The sequence below is a fragment of the Conger conger genome, chromosome 7 (genome assembly GCF_963514075.1).
Source record: "Conger conger chromosome 7, fConCon1.1, whole genome shotgun sequence".
NCBI lineage: Eukaryota > Metazoa > Chordata > Actinopteri > Anguilliformes > Congridae > Conger > Conger conger.
In genome coordinates, this window is record NC_083766.1 from 17,327,120 (window position 1) to 17,343,333 (window position 16,214).

Sequence of the window (16,214 nt, forward strand, 5' to 3'; positions counted from 1 at the left end):
ATCTTCATTCTAAAATCGGACAACTGTTCAGAACACCAAACAGAACAGCCACTACAGGTGGATACGTTAGAAGGCATTGAGTTGCTTCAGAATAACAAAAGTTCAGCCCTGGAATTATACTCACCTGACTCAGTGAAGCCCTAACGAGTAAATCAGCTAGGCCTGGGCCTTATTAATAATATTTTTTAAAAGTAAGAAAGAATAATCCAAATGGGTTCCCAAACTTTTTCACATGGCCATTTTCCTTTTTTATATAATTTATAAACATTAAAAAATAAAAATAAAAAATAAAATTTGCATCTTTGCATCTGTGGGTAGCACTGCCGCCTCACAGCAAGGAGGTCCTGGGTTCGAATCCCCGTCGGCCGGGGCCTCTCTGTGCGGAGTTTGCATGTTCTCCCTGTGTCTGCGTGGGCTTCCTCCGGGTACTCCGGTTTCCTCCCACAGTCCAAAGACATGCACGTTAGGCTGATTGGAGAGTCTAAATTGCCCATAGGTATGAGTGTGTGAGTGAATGGTGTGTGTGCCCTGCGATGGACTGGCGACCTGTCCAGGGTGTATTCCTGCCTTTCGCCCAACGTATGCTGGGATAGGCTCCAGCCCCCCTGCGACCCTGTTCAGGATAAGCGAGTTAAGATAATGGATGGATGGATGGATGCATCTGTATGTATCTTTCGATCACATACAGATTCATTGTAACAGCCATATTGAAGGGAACAGTTTTTCGCAATTCATTCCACCTGGGCTTAGTACTGAAACCTGTTTAGCCTGGCTCGGTGTTTACATATGGGGTATATAAGGTTGAAAAGTCATGAAACCTGGAACCATCGTCATTGGATTTAATTAAGGATGAGAGATAGTGGGGAAATGTATTAGTAGATCAAGTCTTTATACTGTAGATACACAAAATGGAATGCAGTTACTTTCTCTTTGTTCAAGAATATCATCCTACTTTTCCATAGAATACACAATGGTAAGTGTGAAATACAATGCATCAAGAGGCTTTAAAGTGGAAGGGGCAGCTTGCATATACAAAATGCCTCCATAATCAAATAGAGACAAGACAGTTGATTGTGCAATGTTTTTCCTATTAATAAAAGATAATCTTGCTTTATTTCTGTTCAAGAATCCAATTACTTTTTAGTTTTTGCGTCAAGTGTTCCACATAAGTCTTAAAGGACGATCTACAATCCAGCTAAGTTCCCAATTATTTATAAGATTCTACAGTTTCAATTTGAGTACCATGAAGTGTGTGAATGCAGATATTACAAGTATTCCCCATTATATTTCTTGAAGATAAAATACCTTTTGTTTTAACAGAATTTAAACAAGATTGTGATTGATAAGAGCTAACTGAAAAGCATCAAAGGCAGACTGTAAGTTAGTAACAGCCTGATTAAGGGTGGAACCAGTGGCAAAGATTGTGTCATCTGCATAAAAATGGTCATTACATTGGTTGAGAATACTATGTTAACTATATAAAGTGCGAATGCAAGTGGACCAAGCTCATGTTACTATATACTCTGCTGTTTTGCTTTGTGGTCGTCACACTTTCTTGTATGATTTATTTTACATGATAAACATTTAATGTTAACACAACACTCAAGCAGGGATAAAACATTCCCTTATGTTTAAGCAAACTATTTCATGATCATTGATTTACTGATTATATTTACGATTAGAATTAGAACACTGGAATGAAAGGTGATTGGGTTGGTTGAGGCTTAGTTTAAATGTTATATTGGTAGTAACAACTTTCTCAGGGGTTTTAAAAAAGGGAAATCACATTACTAGTATAGAGTGAACAGATGTTTGCCTCTTAAACATATGGCAGATTTCCCATTAGCAGAACACCAGTGGAAGGGCTATTTCTTAATTTATTCTATAAATGATAGTTATTCTTTTAATGCTACTTCTGTAAGCATGTTTGTCTGTTTCAATTTGAGAGAGAGTGTGTGTGTGTGTGTGTGTGTGTGTGTGTGTGTGTGTGTGCACATACATGTGTGTAGTATCTCTCCTTCTAAAATTCCTAATTTGTAAAGCAACACTGGCTCAGTCACAGAATTTTTTTTTTTGATTTTATTGATTATTAATTATCAATGAATAAAAACTCACCAATCATTTAATTTGCAGTGCTGCTACAAAAAAAAGTATGTTCAATCCTGCCTGGCTATTGAGAGACTTGGATTTGAAAAATTAGATTAAAAATAATTATTTCACGCAAATATGATAATGTAATATCGTAACAAAAAGCAGCCGGATGATTATGTTGATAATTATGAAAATGAAAGGCGCTCTAAGCCCCTCAATTTTAGCAAGTGTCCCGCCTCCCAACCTTACTCGAGCTGTACAAGGTTTCCTCTTGTGCTGGAGAAAGCAGCATGCCCACAGGCATCTGCCTTCTCCCCTCCACCTGAGCGGTAAAAGGCACTTTCCAGGGACAGTGCCTTCATGTACTCTCTGCAATGCTTCTAATTACCCAAGATTTTAATTACCTGCCCTCACACACCAAGGCCGACTGTCAGATCGCTTTGAGTCTCCTCACGTCGCCTCATGCCTTACGTATAAAGGTGCGCTTGAACACATCACAAAGACTAACGGCTGCGTGTGCACGTACATTCTGCACCTGCGTGAGCGGAAATAACTCTCCATTCGAGGAGGTGGCGATAGTCTGCATTCGCAATTCAAATAAGAAAACAGGGAGACCTAGGACTGTGGGAAGATAAACAACGATAAATAAGCAAACCCGCAGAGGCAAAAAAATAGGAGAATAAACGCCACTAAATCGTGTACATTACCGTGATAGGCTCTAGGGACTTTCCCGAACTTGTCAAAAGCGAGAATTAAATGAAACCTCTGATTTAAAATGTTCGCTTGGCTCTTTCCTATTTACATTATGAAAATAGTTTTTAAACATTATTATTATTATTGTTATTATTATTATTATTACTTGGAAATACCTTTGTCCCACAAATATTAGTACAGTGGCTGAATTATCATTAGCTCTCCCCCCCCCCCCCCCCCCCCCCTCACAAGAACCTAACTGTGATACTCGGTCACAAAGTCACGCAGGTGCACAGGCCAGGTATGTACATGGACTGGACAGGAGGGACTGAGGTGTCGAGCTACAAAGGGACTGGGGATGTTGAGGTGTCAAGCTGCGAGGGCTACTGTACGGGTCCCAATCCTGGGCCTGTACCTCGTTAGTTAGTCAATGAGCCTGACCATGGCTGGGCCAAGCTGTTGGCTGACCTGGACAGGACCTGACCAGAATGACTGTAGCTCATTGTTGCGGTGAGGTCGTCGGATCCTGACCCAGTCATAAGCAGTAATGGCAGGAGCTCTGGCTCGTTGGGTCCGGTTGAAACAGTTCTTCATCTGGTTCTGACGTGTGTTGATTGCGGCTTGAACTGGGTGAGGTGGAGTGGGTCAGGGCAGGACAGAGTCTATTCAGAGGTCGCTGAAGCTCCCATCCCAGCATGAGGGAGTCTGGGGAGACTCCAGTGGTGGCATGTGGGGTGGTGTGATAGTGTAGCAGTGTCTGGAGGCTGGTATTAAACGTGCGCCCTAGGGCGACATGCACCCTGATCCTGTTATTTAAAGACTGATTTAGCCGTTCCACCCTCCCATTGACAGCTGGGTTATACAAAGTTATGTGAATATAGTGAATCCCCTTCTCCTCCCAGCCGGAGGACAGTTCGTGTGAGATCATCTGGGACCCGTTATTGGTTGTGATTTCCTTGGGCAAACCCCATCGTGGGAATAAGGAGTCTAAAATATCAATTAACACCTTGGCTGTAACCGAGCCCATGGGTCATAGGCCAGAACAAGAAACCGCTGGTGGTGTGGTACCCCATGCAGCTCGCCGCAGATGTCAAGTTGTAGACGCTGCCAGGGTTGGGACGGCCAGGTAAAAAATGAAAATAAAAAGCAATCTTGCTTTAAAAGTCGCAGAAAAGTCTCATTTTTAACTCTATACCATTTAGAGTTGAGGTTTGCTTTTGATCACATACAGATTCATTGTAACAGACATTTATACCAGAGGTGCCAAATCTTTGCACCCCACTGTGAATAATAAAGCAATGCAATACAGTCAGACAGTAAACCACACGCTGGTTAGCCAAGGGATGTGTCAAAAAGCCATTTACACCAAGGTTTTTTTTTTGTACTTCGTGTCATTATGTACACATCCAAGATCGGTCAGCATACACTTTATATAGGGCAAATCAATGAATGTACTGTTTATTAGTCACCATAAATTGCCAGTTCATCTATTTGTTGCTAATAGAAATACATTAATTCAATTGGACTGCTCTGATGAAGGCTTTTTGCAGTAACGCATAGGCTGCTTTCTTTGTACCTCTGTTTTTACTACTTGTTGGATATAATAAAGGCTTATAATAAAATAGTTCTCCCATATCATCCAAAGTGCCTTGGACTCATGTCGACGTGGAAGCACAATTACTTTTTGTTAGATTCTGTAAAGTTGCTTATCTTTTTTTATTTGCAGACAGCCAGGCTTTGTTTGGAACTCATTCCAGCCTACATGAAACACCTGACAACCTAGCGTTTTTACCCTCCATTGACGCAACTCTCTCCTTCTATGACTGCGTCTCAAATGGAAAAAAATCTGCCTTCTTAGGCAGTATTCTAAGACAGGAAGGCATCGATTGTCGTCTCTGTCGTTGTGTCAGTGAATGAAAGCCTCTGAATGGAACGCAGTTCTGTTGTGTAGTTTTTTTTTTATATTTCGTAAATCTGTGCGTAAAACACATGGTTAACGCTGAAGTCACATTGTAGCTACTGTGCTACCATATATGAATTGACAATAATTTCACTGAAATCAAGACATTTCTAGAAAAGGGTTTTAATGGTAGGCAATTAAATGACCAAAGCAAAGCAGCATGCGGGATCAATAAGATGCACTACAAAAGTAGCTTGTTCAGCTGTAGAGTGCACACATTTGCCACCTGGTGATGGTTGTGCAAAAGCAAACCCTAAACCGATATTGATTATGGGTAATCTAGCTTTAAATGACTGCTCAGCCTGTTACAACCCAAAATGCAACACGGCTGCTCCCTACTGTTGTAGCCTTGCAAGTTTTTTTTCATTCTTACAGCAAAAGCAGAACGCCAAATGAAGCACGAAACCAATGTAGCCTTACAAATAGTTGGGAGTCATGATAGGAGGAAACTCTGAATCTGATGAGGGTCTGGCATTTACAATTGCAGTCACCTCTGCTATGAGGGTGGTTAAAACTTCCATGTGTTGCCTTTGAATGTTAGATAGGTGCATTGAGTCAAGGATGCACCCCATGACTTAAATGTGTTTCCCATTTGGGATTTAAACATCCAAGTACATCTTTATCCAAGGAAACACTCTCCTATGTTTGTCCATCTCTCGCAATTTGCTTGGCTACCTCTTGTACTTAGTACAATCAGTAGCGAAGGCCAGAAAATATTCAGTCGGACATAAGGTTCAATGTGCAGTTTGCAATAGGTGTAGTTTAAATTACTTCATTACTGAATTGCCTACAGCTACATGACAGTGCTCATAAATTCATAATAAATGTGCATTTAGAATCCCTCATACTAAAATATGGGAGATCGAATGAAAGAGTGGTGATTTTGCGTAAAGACATACATAAAATGGCCTGTCGCGAAGTGGTTAAGGTAAATGACTGGGACACATCCTTTCTCACCCCCTACTCGACCCAGCGCCTGGTCCAAACGATGGTTCTGTCCCGCCTGGACTACTGCAATTCCCTCTTGGCTGGCCTCCCAGCGTCCGCCATCAGACCCCTCCAACTCATCCAGAATGCAGCAGCTCGTCTGGTCTTCAACCTTCCCAAATACTCACACGTCACCCCCCTGCTTACTTCCCTCCACTGGCTGCCTGTCATGCCTGTCTCGCATCAAATTCAAAACATTGGTGCTAGCCTTCCAAGCAGTTAAAGAGTCTTCCCCACCTTATCTACAAAAAATCAGACCCTACACCCCTGCCAGACCTCTTCATTCAGCCTCCCCAGGCCGCTTGGCACCTCCCCCTCTCCGAACCTCTACCTCACGCTCACGACTACTGTCTGTTCTGGCTCCACGGTGGTGGAACGAACTCCCCGTTGAGGTCAGAACTGTAGAATCTCTCCCCACCTTCAAGCGCAAGCTGAAGACACACCTCTTCAACCAGCACCTCTCCCCATCCCTCCCTACCTCCCTGTGAACCTTAATTGTTGTCTCTGTGACTTGCTTTGTGTATCGGTATTTTTAGTTGGCTAGGTAAGCAGTGTTTGGATAGTTAACCTTGGTCACTTTTGCTCTGTTTGTTTGTTTCTTTGTTCTCAAAAAAAAAAAAAAAAAAAGGCCCTCGTCCTTATCTTTGTTGTACAGGTAGCAGTTGAAATTGTACTTCCCTCTAGGGTCTTTCAGCGAACTTATCCCTGGTTATGGGTATGCACTTTGTTATACGTCGCTCTGGATAAGAGCGTCTGGCAAATGCCAATAATGTAATGTAACACGCAAGGTCGGTGGTTCAAATCCCTCTGTAGCCACAAAAAGTTCCGTACAGCTGTTGGGCCCTTGAGCAAGGCCCTTAACCCTGCATTGCTCCAGGGGAGGACTGTCTCCTCCTTAGTCTAATCAACTGTACGTCGCTCTGGATAAGAGCGTCTGCCAAATGCCAATAATGTAATGTAATAAAATACCAGGGCTCCAATAGTGCATTTTAAAATGCAATGTTGTTTATATTTAACACTAGAGTATAAACATTGTGAGTCTCTATCAGTCATTTAGTATGGGTCCTAATAGCAAGAGGATTATGTGTCAACACAACAGTCCAGACACACTGGACTGCATTGCAATTATTATGGTTGTAAATACATTTCTGATATTCACAAAAATGTCGGTTTTGCATTTTTAATTCATACTGAGATGCTCTTGCCTTTGTAATAGTTTCATACATTTATTGCTGTGATTTTTTATACAACTAATCAACACTTTATATCAGTGTGTGCCTCATTTACGAGCTCTCCTTCACTGTGAGAAGTGAGTGAGAAGCTCTTCCAGTGATGCAATATGTCAATTACAAGACATGATTTGTCTTGTAAATGAAGAGAGTCGGTCACAATGTAAATGCAAATGATTTTCATCCTCATCTACACAACAAATGCTCTGGGCTTGGTGAGTAATGGATTGAATACAGCTATGTCGCCATCTTGACTCACTAGCTGGTGGTAATATTCAGCTAAATGCAGTGCTCAGTCCAGGCTGAGGTAATGAAGATCTGGCAGCAACCACCCTCTTATTTTGAAGGAAGGATGTATACAGCATCAGGTTAAATGAAATATAAGCCTAACATGTGTAAAGAATGTTACTTAAGGGTTTGAATAGTTTAGAGCAAAACTTATCACTGTGAAGCATATTTGCTAACTTTGGAACATCAGAAATAGGGAGATTTTCAAAAGTGAGGCAGGGGATTGGAGAAAAAAATAGTTTAATGGATTTATTTTCTGGCATTCTGATCATTTTTTAAGTATGAAAATTTTAAAAGATTATGTGAAAACTATGTTAAATACCTTTCATTAAAACTTGAAACAAAAATTTAACTCAAGAATGTCCTGTCAATATTTACAATCCTTTTTAAAGCAATACATACAAAATGTATGCAAAAATACTCTATTTATACTCAGTGACCACTTTATTAGGGAGACCTAATCTTCAGGAGGATAACTACTGTAGGTTCATGTTGTGATCCTTTTAGATGCTCTGCCAAGCTTTTAGTGCTGCCTCTTTCAGTGGCTATGTGTTTGTTGGAGGTTCAGACTTCAGTATCCTTTTAAGCAAGTGAAAAGTATGTTCAATGAGGTTTCAATTCAATTGACTAGGCCATGTATGAAATATATGTACCAAATGAGGAATACATTATTTAAAAAAAACATATTGCATATACGAATCTCATATCACACCTAATGTTGCTGATTAATTCATATTCACAACAACGGATACTAAGTCTCAAGAAGGATCTACAAGGAATAGTAATGAGCGATAGTAGCAACTTGGTTGATGTTTTGGATGGTCAGGATTAATCAACCATGAATTGGTTTTTATATAAAGGATGTTTAATATAATCAATAAAAAGATAGCATGCATTATACAGCGGCTCAGCTGTTTGTGCATCGCTCCCCCTTACCTTGATGAGAAAGTTCCCCTGCAGGTATATGTTTCTACCCTCAATGGCTACTGCATGACCCAAAAACCTGTTGAAAGAAAAGCCTTCCAGAGAGATACACCCACCTGCACAATAGTAATACGAAACAAACATCATTAGATAGAAACAAAAACAAGGGGCATTTTATCATTGCTCTATGTGACACAGCTTTGAGCTACAATTAAATAGTACCAAAAAAGTAGAACGAGTTGTGGGACTCCAAAGGTTGTTGAAAAAGTGGTAAATCTTTGTTTTTTCTCTCTTTATTAAAACTGCCTGGTCATAAAAAACCGGCTGCAGCTGAGACTAGTGACATGAGGGAGAGCTGCACTCAGGACACCTCCCGTCAGCAGAGCTGATGGCTGCACAGTTCTTGTCGTCTGCTTTCTGGTTTCCCATCTGTGGCTGCAGTTTGCCAGGACCTGGCCACAGATATGGGCCTGAGTCCACAAGGCATGGAGGCAGGAAGGGGTATCAGCATTATTCACGACCTGTGCAGAGCTGCCAAAGGGATGCAGGAGCCAGGAAACACCTGGTCACATGCTCTCGGTGTATTCCTTCATCGTCGCCATCCATGTCGTTGTGTGCGATCAATTGCTTGGTCACCAAGATTAAGCAGTTAGGGAGGCGATAATTTTCAAGAAATAGGGTGTTCTTCATTTTCAAGCAGTGCAGCTGAAATTAGGCCATTGGGTTGCAAGATGAATAGCTTGCTGCAAGTCAGGCAACTTTAGATCAAGTTATGCGATGAGTTCCAGCTTCAATACCTGGAATAGTTGTTCTGTATTCTGTATCATTAGTCTACAGAGACTTGCCCAAGGTGCTCTTCCAGGTGAGCTCTCTTAGTAGCTATAAAGCCAATGGAGAATAAATTGTCTATAGTATCTTGCCAGACCAAGGAAAACCCTTAACTGAGCTGAGTTTTACTGAAATTGGGGCCAGTGACATGGCTCCCACCTTTGAGCAATCCCACCAAGCGAAAGCAGTGAAAGTGTTATTTTCGCAATCTTCTCTGGAGGTAAGCTGGGATACTTGAGACAATAACATGAGATGATTGGCAGGTTTTTGGTGGATGATTAGAATGATGCACTGTACGGTAAGAAATATATGGAAGGAGACTGCAGAAAGAGTCAGAACTGTGTTCCGGGATTTCATGCAAACGGTACTAAAAATATACAACCTTTTCTGGATTTAACCAGTCTTCCCCTTCACTCTGTTTTTTATGCTTATGCTCTTAGTTCTCAGTATTGTCATTTCCATGAAATCTTTAGGATTCATGACCTGTGTGACAGCATCATTGCTGCATCTATAATGAATGCTGAACTGCGGTGCCTGAGCGTTACCCACAAAGCCAGCATATTGATATAAAGTTATTAGGTTTCCTGTTCAGCGCTGACAGTAGGCCTTTGTTGGGAGAATATTCCCCACCATTTCGGCATCCTTTTTTAATCTGGACCTGCTCGGCTGCCCCTGACTGTCTGATGGCAGAAGCCAGCTTTGAAGAGTAATTTTATTAATGTGAATATTCAATCTCCCCATGGTAGGGAATGTTTGCTGCATGGGGATAAAGTAGAGAAGACACCTGTGGAAAATAACGAGATACCATGCATGTAAAAACGGCAAGCTGAGAGGAGCATGCAGAGTATGGAGCTGTTCAGATCCCCCAGTATTTGTTATGAAGCAAGGGACTGTAATGTGTCTTTCAAAACACAGTGTATAAAGTTTATATAGTGTATATTTATAAAGATTACAGTTTTTCTCAATTGCTTAAACACAATTCCTGAAACACTAAACACATTCTCATTCACAAACCCCACACAAACATTAACTCATTTGTTCAAAACACTATATTATTTTTGATTGTGTTTTTGATTGAACACAAAATGCTAATGTAAAGCACATTTCTGCGAACTAGTAAACACAAATGTCAGTAATTGACACAAAAATCAATTGATGAAGTCCCTAATCAAAATGTATTATACCATTTCTCATTTGAATGGCATCACTCCCACATCTATTTATACATATGTTCATTGTGCAAATCCTTACATGCAAAATAGTACAAACAACAACTAATACACTGGAACTCAGGATCTCCTTATGAAAATAGGTCTACATGTATGGCTTTATCTAAAATTCAGGCAAATCTTGTATCCACAAATTAGTTATTTTTCTCACAGCGCAAAGCAACCAATCACACATGCTGTCCACTTTACATAGAGTTTAGCAACAGGTGCAATTCTTCAACAATTAGATCAGAACGCATATATATAGCTAAGCTACTAGTGCATTTGTGGCGTGATGAAAAATGGAGGGAGAAGAGCAAGGACGTCTTGCAAGAGGGTGAGGTATCCGAATCTGTGGTGGTCATTCGAGAGGAGGACACAGGAGACAGGGAAGAGGCAGGGGAAGGCAAAGAATTTCGAATGACATATGGGCTACAATTGTGGACCATGGCCTAACCATGGCCGAGGCTGGTCGGAGGGTCCAGCCCAATCTCTGGCCATACTCAGGGCCTAAATAATCCAGACATTTAGGATTGAAAACAGGTATGTAATCATGCTACATATTTCTTTACAGTATTCCATATACGGCTGTAAAGTTTTAGAATTTAGATTACAACCAACATTTTGGATGTACTATAGGTGTGCATGTACTTTACTGTACTTTAGTAGCATGGTTTTCTAAACTATATGTTTTTGTATCTTTTGCACAGAGTAATGGAGTTGGAGGCGAACAAAACTCCACACATATTTGTATATGTTGAGGCAGGCTTCAATTTAACAAAAGAAAATCTTATAGGCAGAAATCATATAGGTCACCGGGCCATAATTGATGTGCCAGGTCAACGTGGGGCAACGTAACAAGTGTACCGGCATATCAGAAAATGGTGTCACTGCCCACATCCCCCTCATTGGGCCCTACAACACCCAGTGGCTCCTGGCTTTCTTGGAGGTCCTTCATGCCAATCTCATTCCTGAGGATGAGAGGGGGTTGGCGAGGGCTGACTTGCCATTGTACGTAGTAATTTGGGACAATGTCAGCTTTCACTGATCTGCTCTCATCAGGGAGTGGTTTGATGCCCATCCAAGGATGGCAATGCTGTTCCTCCCATCCTATTCACCGTTCCTCAATCCAATTGAGGAATTATTTTCAGCATGGAGATGGAAAGTGTATGACCGCCAGCCTCATACCCAGATGTCCTTGCTAGAAGCCATGGATGCTGGGTGTGGGACATCACACCGGAAGATTGCAGGGGATATAAAAGGAGATATTTCCAATGTTGCATGGCAAGGGAAAATATCAGGTGCGATGTTGATGAACAGTTGTGGCCCAACAGAGAGGAGCGAGTGGATGGGCAGTAAAAAGCTAGAGGGAATGTCTTGAGTTTGTTATTTTCTTTTTGTTTTACACATTGCAGCCTGTCCACCTCCAATTTACAGTGCTGTATCATTGTTTTGCTTTACTTTGCTTTACACTTGCATTTGTTCTGGTTTTACTACAGTAAAGATATTGTCAAACTTGTGAATAAATATTTTTGTTGAGAATTCTTTTGTGTGCCATAATTTCTTGACTGCAACACTATTTACGTAGTGAAGGTAAAGGAACATGCATTCAGAGTCGACCGTGTCATTTTGACACAGATACTTAGTATATTGTGTGCCTTTGTTTATGCACTGATAAAGATATATTTTAATTTGATGTAATTGTTGTTTGTTTTGTCAATTGTAATACTCATTGACAAAATTGTTTAATTTATAATTATTATTATTCAGGGTCTTAGGGCCTATTGCAGGTGAAACATTGTGTTGTGGTAACCACTTTTATTGTTCTGGGGTTTGTGCTTACAGTTTTGAGAATGTCTTTAGTGTTTCAGGATGTATCAATTTAGCTGACAATACATCAACCATGTCAATAAAATTTTGGGAATATCTACCTGACATATTATGATGGTTGGATGAACCATTTTGCACATGATGGCATACACAAATAGTTTTTGCACAGATGTGTTTGGGAGTAAAACTACATAATTTATTCTGATCAGCAAGAGTTATGCAATTGATATTTGCGACAATTGTAGACAATTGTGCTTAATAATTTGCCTGAATGTGCTTTACATTGGCAATTTGTAGAAAGCAATGAGAAATGGTGTTCTGCTGTGAACAAGTGATGGTGTGTCCTGTCAGAATATTGCAGAAAGCTATTCCTGGCATAGTACTGTAGGTGGACCCTTTATTTCATTTAAATGTGTTGAACCGTACTAGCCTAGCACATCTTCTTTCAGGAGATGGGCTATTCAGATCATATGTAAAAAGCCAATATTCTGGGTACAGGGCAGACAATGTTACTCAAAGAGGATGGTGAGACTAGACAGAGCCCCTGTGGTACCAGCCAATCAACAAGCTGGTTTAGATTTCCTCTGCGTCATTCTCAATAATGCAGCTGTCCTTGTCTTTGTGGCGTGTGCGTGAAAAGGAACAAACAGAGCTGTCAGCACTGCCTGTGACTTCGCTAAAAGAGTGACAGACTCAAGATTTCGATGTTTCCTGCTCAGGCAAACACACCAGGCCACAAACACAAGGTCCATTGCTAAGGCTTTTATAAAAAAAAAAAAAGCCCCAGCATCACTAGTATCATAATGCCATTTTGTGACACTGTGATTTCCTTAGCAATCAGTTCACAGAAAAGCCACTTATGACAGATCATTAATGCTAAAGATTGCCTTAGTTAAAAAAACAACAATGTCCACATTGCAGAAGGGTCATATATGGTAAATGAATCACTGAGATGGTAATGGCTGAATATTGCGGACTTATATTTAAGGTACATGGACATTATCCATGTTTGAAATTAGTGCAGACAATGTCCATGTGACATAATGAAACCTCAACATGGAGTCTAAATTATCTACTCCTGATCAATATTAGTATGCATTTTATACACAGGAGTCACACCTTGTTTAGATACTTTTCAGCTTTTTGGAGAAAATAAGAGTCAATTATTTAACCTCTGAAGATGAATGTTTTCATTCCAAATGTATGCACATGGGGCCTCATTTATCAATATTTCCATAAATCCCTGTGGAAATGTATGTGTGATCATAACCAAACTAACAGATTTCACCGGATTTATCAAACGCGTCAACAGACCATGTATGTATGTTGATACCAATGGCAATAAATCATGAATAAAAACGTGCACAGAACTTTTGATTAGTATAAATTGATGTCCCTAAAATAACTTAGAAGGACCAATTTCTGGTAATTTAAAGAGATGGTCTAGAAAAGATGAAAGAACTTTGCTTTAAAATGTTATGCAGCCTACACATTATCAGATTCTTTTCATTATATGACCGAGTATGCTGCAGTCACTTTGTAACATCCTGTGCCAAATCTTCCAATTAAGCAATAAATGTAAATGTAGTGTAAAGAGGTCAGCTAAGCTATGACTTGTATTGAACTCCAATAAAGCATTCATTCAAGCATAATTATTCTAAATAAAATATGAATGAATGGGATAATCAAAGCACAGTAGCACACAGTTGTAAAGCTTGGTTTGTGCTTTTATTCCTGCACCAAATATGAACAGCTGAGAGCATGATTTACGGTCAAATTTGTTTGCCTCATGTTTGATAAATGAGGCCCAAGGAGTGCAAAGACTTATGTGCAAAAATAATTGTTACGTCCCCGTATATATTCCTTTTGTATCCATTTTCTCATACGCTCTCAGAATTCAGCTGCCGTCGTCCACTTCACTGTCTGCATCGTCATTCAACAACTGCAGCCTGTCCATCCCCCGCTGATGAGAGGACGACAACCCTTTAAAAATCCACTGGCCAAGTACACCAGGGCTAAAGCAAAAAAACGTATGCGTACACCTTGGTCGTATTGTTCCGATGTGTGTATATTCGATTGTCATGAATGCACCTTCTTCATGATTGTCATCAATTAAACATTTTGCACTGTAGTTTGTCGACATTTGCCACCTTCTTTCCATATTGGTATATTGTAATATTATGCAGAGAATAGAAAACATCTATCACTTAGCGATGTTTAGCGCTGGTTATGAGGATGATTACAAAAATATTATAAAAGGCAGGCATAATTGGATGCAAATATCCCCATAATATTCACTCAGTATATTGTATGGGCTAGAACATACAAGTATTTAACATCTGACAAGGGATTATATACACTTTCCTAGCAGCATAGCATAATCCACTCATACCAAGACAACAGGTTAAGCAGTGCTTCACCAAAAAGAAAAGAAAAAAAAGCATATCATACATAATTTATTTCCCGGAAGCTCCGGGAATACAGCGCCCCCGTTTGTGAGGCAGACACTTTTTTGCTTCACTAGGCCTATATATTTCAATGAGAGGCCTTATAAGGCATAAAGGGCATTGATTAGATATGCATGAAGCATGCTTCACTAATGTCTTCTAAGCATGCACACTCTTTACATAAAACTGTAACCCGTCATCGCAGTTCAATTCAGTCGGCAACTCCGCCATTTTTTTCTACTTTTTGGGTTGTAAAGGGCTTGCCTGCATTGTATTGAGAATTGAGATCGAGAGAGATAGCAAGTAAAACCGACTATTATAGCAATTGTTTGAATTGTAATGGTTGAGGCGTTGCCTGTGTTGTATATATTGTTGTAAATAGTCAAGCTTAGATTTTTTTCATTATTGTTATTAATTCTTGTTACTAACATTTTTTAATTCAAAGAGCAAGCCAAGTCTAGAGAAAGACTTGAGCTAGCTAGCTCGATGATAATATTAGCCTATTAGACTAAACTCAACTTGCTGTGTTCCGAACAGAACACAGGGAAGCGGCCGCTTCCACCAGAAGCTAACATCAGTTGAATGGTAGTTTCCTGAGGAATGTGGTTTATGATTATGGTTGCATTACATTACATTACATTATTGCCATTTGGCAGACACTCTTAGACTATGCAGGAGACAATCCTCCCCTGGAGCAAGGGTTACGGGCCTTGCTCAAGGGCCCAATGACTGTGAGATCGAACCACCGACCTTTCGGGTCCCAGTGATGTACCTTAACCACTACACTACAGGCTGCACTAGCGAAGCATGTCTATGGGAATGATATAGTAATGAACCATCAGATAAAGGGTATTAACTGGAGTTGCAAAGGTCGTTATGAGTCAATATTTGCCTCGCCGGGGTTTGATGGTTTTGCTGGTATTACAATCTGAGGATATTGCCTTAGTTGTATTCTTTACGTTCCTACTCTTTTCCAAATCCCTGAGAAGGTCAAGGGACACTTTAAAATGACTAATTTTGTTTTACTATTAGAGGCTACTAGTGGCGAGATGATGATAACTTTACGTTAATTTTGTTTACAAAGTAGATAATGGTGATCTACAAATGCGGAGTAATATTAAAAGATGCATAAACATTCCATTTAGCCTTGTGTATATCGTGGATATTGGCATGGCTAGAACGCAAACTGACCAATAGAGACAATGGACCGGACCTATCCGTTGTATAATGTTCAATTAGCAACAATCAAGTTAGCATTGTGTTTCTCCATGTTAAGTCTACGGGTCGAAATGTAGAATTTTGAGGTATAATTCAAATTAGTCATGAAATTAGCTTCTGAATTATGCACATGGTGAGTCATCATGTGTCAGGATCAGCTGGATTTAAATCGATTGATTTTTGCACAAAAAAAAGTCAAGTTAATATTTTGTGCTACTTTTTTAAGGGTATCCATAACACAGAAATGGTGCAAGGTAGCAATACCAAAATTGGTACCCCATTGCCATTGTGGCAGACCTGCAAAACGGGTGAAATATTGAGGTTCTAAATGAGCTGTTTTAGTGCCAACCAACGCAAACAACGCAACCATGCTCACTATTATAATCCACTCTTCTTTCCTCTGGCAACTGTCTTGTTTCTTCTGCCTGATGGCTAATAATCTTTGGCAAACATAAGAATGACTTGTTTATCTCCCGATCAGCTCGATTTGAGCAACCATGAACTGCACAGA